Source organism: Grammomys surdaster, unplaced genomic scaffold, assembly GCF_004785775.1.
Source record: "Grammomys surdaster isolate TR1022 unplaced genomic scaffold, NIH_TR_1.0 125271, whole genome shotgun sequence".
NCBI classification, from domain to species: Eukaryota; Metazoa; Chordata; class Mammalia; order Rodentia; family Muridae; genus Grammomys; species Grammomys surdaster.
In genome coordinates, this window is record NW_021620153.1 from 111850 (window position 1) to 122125 (window position 10276).

Below are 10276 nucleotides of genomic sequence, written 5' to 3' on the forward strand. Positions count from 1 at the left end.
GAGAGAGAGAGAGAGAGAGAGAGAGAGAGTAAGCATAAGATAAGGAGATATATGGATTACATAGGGAAGAGCCTGTGGAGGAAGGGCAGCCCAACCCCTGGGCTGGTGTTAAGGGTTGGGGACAGGGTATGCCAGGTAGGGACTGAGGGATGCTGGGAAAACCTGGGGCCCAGGTCTGCTTTAATATGTAAAATAAGCAACTCAGCCCCTTGTCTAGAAGTCCCAAGCCAAACAGGAACACTTTAAAAATAGCTAAAGACTTTTTTGTTTTGTTTTTGTTTTTCAAGACAGCTGGAATTAAAGGTGTGCACCACCACGTTCAGCAGAACTTTCTTTCAGTGGTAGGAAGGAAACACAAATAGTAGATCACTGAGCTAATACAATCTAATAAATACATTTTGGTTGTTTTAGAGACAGTCTCATAGTGTAGTACAAGATGATTTAAAATGTGTGATTCTCCTGCCTAAGAATCTTTTTGTTGTTGTTGTTGTTTTTATTTTTGTTTTTCAAGACAGGGCTTCTCTGTGTAGCCCAAGCCTGGCTTCCTCGAAGCATCTTTATTTGTTGTGACTTGGGGAAAAGTATATGTCTTAGTCACTATTCTATTGCTATAAAGAGAGACTATGACCAAGGCAACTCTTATTTTAAAAAGCACTTAACTGGGGGCTTGCTTACACGACCATCATGATGGGAAGGAGACAGGCATGGTGCTAGAACAGAAGCTGAGAGCTTTATATTCACATCCACCAGCAGGAGAGAGAAGAGAGAGACAGAGAGAGAGAGACAGAGAGAGAGAGAGAGACAGAGAGAGAGAGAGACAGAGACAGAGAGAGACAGAGACAGAGAGAGAGAGACAGAGAGAGAGACAGAGACAAAGAGAGACAGAGAGACAGAGACAGAGACAGAGAGAGAGACAGAGACAGAGACAGAGAGAGAATGTGATTGAAAAGTCCCGGCACTTGAGAGGCAAAGACAGGCAGACCTCTCTAAACGTAAGGCCAGCCTGGTCTATAAAGCAAGTTCCAGAAAAGCTAGGGCTACACAGAGAAGCCCCGTCTTGAAAAACAAAAACAATATCAAACAAAATAACAGAAACAAAAAACAAAAAATTAAAAAAAAAAGATAAAGAAGAGAGCAAAGAGAGACAGTGCCACGGTTCAGAGCATTTGCTGCTCTTGCAGAGGACTGAGTTCCCATTCCCTGAACCCACACGGTAGTTCATTAGCATCTGTAACTCCAGTTCCACAGGATCCCAAACCCACTTCTGACCTCTTCAGGTACCAAGCATGCAGGTAGTGCTCATATATACATGCAAAAAAAACATATAAAATAAAAATGAATAAGTCTAATTTAAAAATTGAAAAAAAAATCTGTTAGAAAGCTGCTATAATCTTAGAGCTCATTAATGACCCCTCACACACACACACACCTGTCATGTTCATCATAAAAAAAAGTGGGACTCTTTTCTCTGGAATCTCCAGAGGGAAGTGGGAGGGAGAAGCCAACTTCAGCCACGCCAGAATGTGCATGAAGCCCTTGGAAGCACTTTGGGCTCTTTCGCCATTTCAAGGACCTCCTAGATATATGCCAGACTACCCTCCACCCCTGTCTGGAATGCAGCTGCCCCAGGGAGGCTGTGGTTGGCTCTCAACACTCAGATCTCCCAGCATCTGGGCTGAAGACACAGATGGGGCTTTCAAAGAACACAAGCCAACCCTGCACCCACTCCCCTCCCTGGGCAAAGCAAGTGGCCTATATCCAGTTGTTTCCCTCCCCAGAGAGTTCTGGAATTTATCCCTCTCCTACCTGTGAGGATAAAGGAACACATCATTCCTGGCATGTGTATCATTCCCACTGTCCTCGTGCTACATTCCCTAGCTTTGAGCAAATTTGGTTATTGCACAAAGGTACGGAGATTTAAATATGCTTAGCCCAAAGAGTGGCACTATCAGGTGTGGCCTTATTGGAGGAGGTGTGTCACTGTGGGGATGGCTTTGAGACACTTCTTCTAGCCACTCGGAACACAGTTTGCCCCTGGCTTCCTTTGAATGTAGAACTCTCAGTTCCTCCAGCACCATGCCAGCCTGAAGGTTGCCATGCTTCCCCATGCTGGTGATAATGGACTGAACCTCAGAATCTGTAAGCCAGCCCCAATTAAATGTTGTCCTTTATAAGAGTTGTCTTGGTCATGGTGTCTGTTCACAGCAATAAAACCCAAACTAGGACAGAAGGGTTTCTCACAGTTTAATGATTTGGAAAAGTGGGGTGTTCTTGAGTTTGACAGAAGCTTCCTAGCTCCAGGTAGGGTTTAAATCAGGAGTTAGGGTGATGGACTTTCATGGTCACATAAAATTTCCACTGAGTTAATGACAGCCAGTTTTTGTCTCATGAATTCAAAGAATGACATTCACATACAACAGGATAGGCTCAGGCAGGAGTTTTATTATAGGTTCAATAGTAGGTGCTTAAGAGGAAGAACTAGAAGGGCAAGATGTCTTGCTCCCAAGCCTAGGGACCTGAGTTCAGTCCATGGAACCCACATAGTGGAAGAAGAAAACCAGCTTGATTCAAGACCTAAATTTCATTCTTCATAACTCTCTTTCTTTGTTGTTGTTTGTTTATTGACCATGGTGGCAAGTGGTTGTAATCCCAGCACTGCGAAAGCAGACACAACAAAATCTCTGGGGCTCTCTGGCTGGTTAGCCTAGTAGTCAACTTGGCAAGTTTCAGGCCAGTGGGAGACCCTGAGTCAAAATACACAAGAGGGATGACACTTGAGGAACAATGCCCACGGTTGTCCTCTGGCCTCCACACACATATACATACAACACATCTGCACTTGTGTAAACACACACAGACACACACGTACACACACACAACACATCTGCACCTGTGTAAACACACACAGACACACACGTACACACACACAACACATCTAAACCTGTGAAAACACACACAGACACACACGTACACACACATACACACACACAATACATCTGTACCTGTGTAAACACACACAGACACACAAAATAAGAAAAATAAAGAAATGAGCAAACTATTAAAGGCAATCAATCATCCAGTAAAGTGATTCATGACTGTAAGTCCAGTACTCAGGAGGCTAAAGCAGAAGGATCTCCAGGAGTTTGGAGCAAGCCTAGGCTACACACCAAGCTCCAAACCATTGAGGGATTTTGGAATAAGAGATTCTCTCTGGCTATCAACCAACCAGCCAACAAAGCCAGTTAAGTAATTGATTCAGGTAAGGCTCAACAGTGAAGCAAATGGATGAAAGTTCCAGAAGAAATGGAACAGTAACATAGCCTCCATGTATGTGCCCTTAAAGATAGACAGTAATTAGACCAGAGAGCAGCTGCCACCTTGCTCCTTTCACCAAGTGCGCCTAGTTAAAACTACCAGAGGGCTGGAGAGCTAGAGAGCTGGCTCAGTGGTGCTGACTACTCTTCCAAAGGACCAGGGTTCAATTCCCAACACTCACATGGTAGCTCACAATTGTATTTCTAGATCCAAGGGATCTAATGACCTCTTCCAGCTTGGACACTATGCATACGGTACATATACATGTATGCATATGCATATGGTACACACACATGCAGGCAAAACATCAATACTCATTGGAGGGAAAAAAAAAACATTAACCACACTATTGTGGTATTTGTGAAGAAGTATCACATGAGTCTAATCACAAATAAAAAAGGACCTTACAAGAGGACTACCTATTGCTTTCAAACATATTCATTCCTGGTAGCCCACACCCTGTCACCCCAGCAGCACTTGACTGATGGAGTCAGAGGTCCAGAAGTCACAGCTTCTCCTGTTACGTAATAAATTTGACCCTGTCTGGGGGGAGTTGGGGAAGGAGGTAAGGATAAGACAAAAAAAAAAACCCGCCAGGCAGTGGTGGTGCACGCCTTTAATCCCAGCACTTGGGAGGCAGAGGCAGGCGGATTTCTGAGTTCGAAGCCAGCCTGGTCTACAGAGTGAGTTCTAGGACAGCCAGGACTACACAGAGAAACCCTGTCTCGAAAAACAAAACAAAACACAAACAAACAAAACAACAACAACAACAACAACAAAAGCCCAACCAACCCTGAGCTTAGTTATTCCCTATGTGACCACTAGGTGGTGAGAGTTCTTTATTTCAAACTTCACTTAAATTGCTGTCTCTAGAGTTAGGGGTGTGGGAGGGCAGGGGAAGGGCTGGAAAGATGCCTCAACAAAGAGAAGCATCCTGAGTTCAAACCTCAGGAATCAAATAGAGGGGAGAAAGAACAACTTCCACAAGTGGTTTGCACACTGTGGCATGCACAGGCCCACGTTCAAACACATGCACCCACATATACCCAATATCAACAAATATGTAATTTAAAATTTTCTCATGAGTATGGATTTTGCCTGCATGTATACATGTACCACGCATGTATGTACATATTACTGAAATAGGCCAGAAAAGGACTTCTTGGAACTGGAGTTAAAGATGGTTGTGAGTCACCATGCGGATGCTTGGGAACTGAACATACATCTTCTGAAAAAAAAAAAAATCGCCAGTTCTCCTAACTGTTGAGCTATTTTTTTTCAGTCATAATAAAATGTAAATTTTTTTTTTTTTAAAAAAAGGGATGAGGTCAATGTTATCCTCAGTTACATATCAAACTTTGAGGTCAGCCTGGACTGTAGGAGACCCTCTCTCAAAGAAAGAAGTCAGTGATTCTGACTTGGTGAGCAAAGACAGGTGCACAATGGCTTCCTGCAAAAGCCTAAGGACAAGAACTAAGTCTCTAGGACCCACGTGGTGGCAGGAGAGAGCCTACTTTAGGATGTCCTCTGACTTCCACATGCTTGCCATGCTGTGCAAGTGACCACACTCAAATACATACACACACATAATTAACCAATATAATAAAAATAAGAAAACACGTGTCACCGGGCAGTGATGGCGCATGCCTTTAGTGCCAGCACTTGGGAGGCAGAGGCAGGCAGTTTTCTGAGTTCAAGGCCAGCCTGGTCTACAGAGTGAGTTCCAGGACAGCCAGGGCTATACAGAGAAACCCTGTCTCAGAAAAAAAAAAAAAAAAAGAAAGAAAAGAAAAGAAAAAACATGTCTATGTGATAAAAGATGAAGACAGCAGGGGTGCAGGTCAGTGGTAGAGTATTCACCAAGTGTGTGTCAGACTCTAGGTCCTACCCTTCAGAGAGGAGGAAGAAGAAATGGAGGAAGAAGGAATGTTCTGAACTAAAGGTAGACTGAGAGTTATGACATTAAAATGTCATAAATGACCCTGGATTGAACCAGAGTCTCAATATGTAGCTCTAACAGTTCTGGAACATACTATGTAGACCATGCTAGCCTTGAACCCACAGAGATTTGCCTCCCTTTTCCTCCCTGGTACTTCAGTTAAGGATTAAAGGTGTGTGTCACTACATCCAGCTAGAAAAAAAATTATAATGCTTTAAGGGACTGGGGCCCTGTTGCTTTGCAATTTAATCAATTTAAAATATTAAAACAATAGGCAGGCATAGTGGTCCTTGCCTTTGGACCCAGCACCCAGGAGGCAGTGGTAAACAGAGATCTCTGTGCTCAAAAGCAGCCTGATCCAGGATTGGCAGGGCTATATAGAGAGACCCCCATCTCAAAATAAATAAAATATTAAAATGGGCAGTATCTCAATTAATGGTTACCCTGTTGTCTTTGATTTTCTATGCCATCAGCATGAAGATCAGTTAGTCTTCTCTTTCTCTCTTTTCACTCTTTAAAAGGTGTTTTGTTTTGAGAGAAGGTTTTATGTATCGCAAACTAGCCTAGAACTCTCTATGTAGCCACAGGCACACGTGCATGCATGTGTGCGGGCGTGTGGGCGTGTGTGTGTGTGTGTGTTTATATATCTGGTGCTGGAGATGGAACCCTGGGCTCCGAGTATGCTAAACAAGTGCCCTATCAACTGAGTTAGAGCCCTAACCATCTCAGAACCCCATATTCCAAGGATCAGCAAGTCCTTCATTTTCTCAAAATCTATCCAGTATCCAACTATGCCTCACCACCACGTGGTTTCCTTCCTTGTCCAGCCTGGGCTAAGGAAGTCACCCTTTCCTCTCATCATTTCAGTTCTGTGTGAGCCCACAAACCAGCTGGAGAGAAGCTCTTGACATCTAAGTCTTGTCTGCTAGAGTACTATATATAACTTACATATTAATAAAAGATGAAGTCCCATAGTCCAGCGTGGTGGTGAACACCTTTAATTCCAGCACTTGGGAGTCAGAGGCAAGGAATTTGAGGTCATCCTTGTCTACAGAGTTCCAGAAGTGCTACACAGAGAAACCCTGTTTTGAAAAAAACAAAAACAAAAAGATCAAGTCATTTCCCAGTACCTTTAAGGATCTACCTTTGTCATCTTCCTGACTTGACTTACCACTCTCTTTTTGTTTTGTTTTGTTTTGATTTGATTTGATTTGATTTGATTTTTCGAGACAGGGTTTCTCTGTGTAGCCCTGGCTGTCCTGGAACTCACTCTGTAGACCAGGCTGGCCTCGAACTCAGAAATCCGCCTGCCTCTGCCTCCCAAGTGCTGGCATTAAAGGCGTGTGCCACCACCGCCCAGCACCACCCTCTTTAAAAAAAATGTTCCTTATTTTATTTCTTTACTGTGTGTATGCACGTGGGTTTAAGCCTACAACACACAAATGGAGGACAGAAGTCAGTTCTCTTCCTCCATCATGCCGGTCCCAAGGATTAAACTTGGGTCCACAGGCCAGTGAGCCATCCTGGCAGGTGGCTTTCCCTCTCTCCCTGCCGTTCACTCCTCTGCCCTAAGCCCATGGCCCTCCTTCCTGTTTACTCTGATCATACGTAATCACGTCTGCCACAGGACCTTTGCACTGGCAATTTCCCCTTTCTGGAATATTATTACATCAGATAATCCACTTGGCCAGCTCTTTCACTTCCTAACTTCCTTGCTTTTCTCACCGAGTCCATTTCTAACCACTCCATTTTAAACTATTACTATCCCTCCTTCAATCTATATGTTCTTTACCTTCTTTGATTATTTTTCCTCCTTAGATCTGTATACTTTCTCTCTTTCTAACTTGTCTTACTGATTATGTCTTTCCTGAACAGTAATTATGATTGTTTCTATATTAAAGATTTTTGACAGCTGGGCAGTGTTGGCGCATGCCTTTAGTGCCAGCACTTGGGAGGTAGAGACAGGCAGATTTCTGAGTTCGAGGCCAGCCTGGTCTACAGAGTGAGTTCCAGGATAGCCAGGGCTGCACAGAGAAACCCTGTCTCGAAAAACCAAAAAAAAAAAAAAAAAAAAAAAGATTTTTGACTCAAGTGATGAGAACAAAATGTGGTGCAAAGGAGGTGCCCCACAGATGTTTGCTATATGAATACTGAGGTGAGATGGGAGGTGGTGAGATGGCTCAGTGGGTAAAGCACTTACCATGAAGCTGAGGCCAGAGTTCAATCCACAGAACTCATATGATAGGACATGGGAACTGACTCCCACAAATTGTCCTCTAAGTACACATACACTAGGTGGCACATACATCTCACACATGTGTGTATTGACTCAATGAAATACTGCAGAAAGGGGAAGAGTAAGGGAAGGATAATCTGCGGTTCATCACGTGCGTACCCACTTGACTATTGACAGAGTCTATGGGCATGTTGATCATGCGTCTCGCCAGGCTACGGTGGGCATCTATGACTGGCCAGGTTAACTTGGCAGTCCTTCTTCCTGGCATATGTAAGGGCTGCTCACTGGTAAGCCAACAGGGGGTGCTAGAACCTGGGTTACAATCTTAGAAACTTAGACCTGCTTAACATCTGAAGGAAGTTGTTTTCTTCCAAGGAGAAACACAACAAAAATGTCTTTCAGCAGCTTTGTCTTCCCAACATAAAAACAGTTTCTGGTCTTTTGAAATAATCAACACAGAGGATCAAGAAATTCTAAAGCACCTGGTGACTCACACCTGTAACCACTTCAGTGGATCAACAGTCCGTAGTTATCTTTGGCTAAACAGTGTTTGGGACCAGTCTGGACTACACAAGACCCTGTTTCTTTGTTTTGTTTTGTTTGTTTTAAAATAGAGAGCCATGAGATTGCTCAACAGGTGAAGATGTTTGCAACCAAGCCTGAACAGTCTGAGTTCAAGTCCAGGGACCCACTTAGTAGAAGGAGAGAACAATGCCTAAAAATTGTCTTCTGACCGCCACACACATGCTGTGGCATGTGCATGCTCACATATACACAAACACATGATAAATAAATACGATATAAAAAATATTATATTATTTGGGCCTTGAAAAACAACTCAGCAGTTCAGAGCATTTGCCACAGTGCAGAGGACCTGACTTTAGCTCCCAGCACCCAGTGCTTTATTCCGACTTCTGTGGATTCCTGCACACATGTGTAGTGCACGTATGTTCACTCAGGCATACATACAAACATACACATAAAATAAACACTTTTTAAAGAAAGTGTGGACAATTATTTGACTTTCTGTATTATTTATATTTTCCAAGTTAGTTTTTGTTTAGATGTCCAAAGTGCTACCCATTGTTTGTTTTTGTTTTACAACTCAGGGTTTCTCTGTGTAATCCATAGCACTGGTTGGCTTGGAATGTACTCTGTAGACCAGGCTGACCTTGAACTCACAGAGATCCACCTATCTGTCTCTGCCTTCAGAGTGCTGGGATTAAAGGCATGAGCCACCATGCCTGGCTTAGCCAGTAATCTTTTTAAAATTTTGTATTATATTTATTTTCTGTGTGGATGTATGTACGCAAGTGTATGTGAGCTTGAGGGAGAAAGAGAGAGAGACAGACAGAAAGACACAGAGAGAGGCAGAGAGAGAGACAGAAAGAGACAGAATCAAAGAAAGAGGGGGCAGGGAAGAGTGTGGTACACTCTTGGGGGCCAGAGGAGAACTGGTAGGAGTCAGTTTTTTCCTTCTACCATGTGGATCACATTATCAAATTCAGCTTATCACATTTGGCAGCAAGAGCCTTTATCCACTGAGCTATCTTGCCAGTCCCTTCAATCTTATTTTGGGGTGAGGGGAGGAAGAGAACTATATGAAAGACATTCAAAGGGCTATTAAATAATTGGAAAGATAATTTGCACTCAGATGACAATGAAAACTGTGTGAGATGTCATTTTCTGCCTATCAGATTGGCAAATGTCCAAAAAGTTAATGAAATAATTTGTGGACAATAGCAGGAGAAAAAAAGTGAACAGTTATACAATGTTGGCATATGATAGCCTAGTTCCCATGGATAACGATTTGGTAACATCTCCCTGAGCCATAAGCATGAGTCCCCTTTGACCTAGTTTTCCAGTTTGAAGAATTTACTCTATAGGTAGAATAAGTATAATTGTATATGTACAAGTTAACAACCTGAAATATTATTTATTCTTTGCTTGAGATTGCAGCATTTGGGAGTCAGAGGCAGGTAGAGCTGGAATTTGAGGTTAGCCTAGAATACATAGTGAGAGTCTGTGTCAAAACACAAAACAAAAAATGTAGGCCAGCAAGATGGGTCAGAGGGAATCTTAGTTTGCTATCTTATTTATGCTTTCCATTGCTGTGAAGAGACACCATGACCAAGACAATTGGGGCTGGCTTACAGGTTCTGAGGTTCAGTCCATTATCATGGTGTCAGGAAGCATGGCAGTGTACAGGCAGACATAGTGCTAGAGAAGGAGCTGAGAGTTCTACATCTTGATAAGAAGGCAACCAAGAGAGACTGTCTCTTCTGCACTGGGTGGAACTTCAAAGTCCACTCCCACAGTGATGCATTTCCTCGAACAAGGCTACACCTACTCCAACAATGCCACATCTCCTAATAGTGCCATTTCCCATAGGCCAAGCATATTCAAATCATCACATTCCCTGGCTCTCTTCAAACACATGAATCTATGGGGGCCATACCTGGCCATAGCATAATGCGGAATACATTTAGTCTAACTTGAAAAGTCCCCATAATCTATCACAGTCTTAAGAATGTTTAAATGTAGCCGGGCGGTGGTGGCGCACGCCTTTAATCCCAGCACTTGGGAGGCAGAGGCAGGCAGATTACTGAGTTCGAGGCCAGCCTGGTCTACAGAGTGAGTTCCAGGACAGCCAGGGCTATACAGAGGAACTCTGTCTCAGAAAAAAAAAATGCTTAAATGTTCAAAGTCTCTTCTGAGATTCATGCAATCTCTTAATTGTAACTCCCTATAAAATCAAAATCAAAAAGCAGATCACATACTTCCAA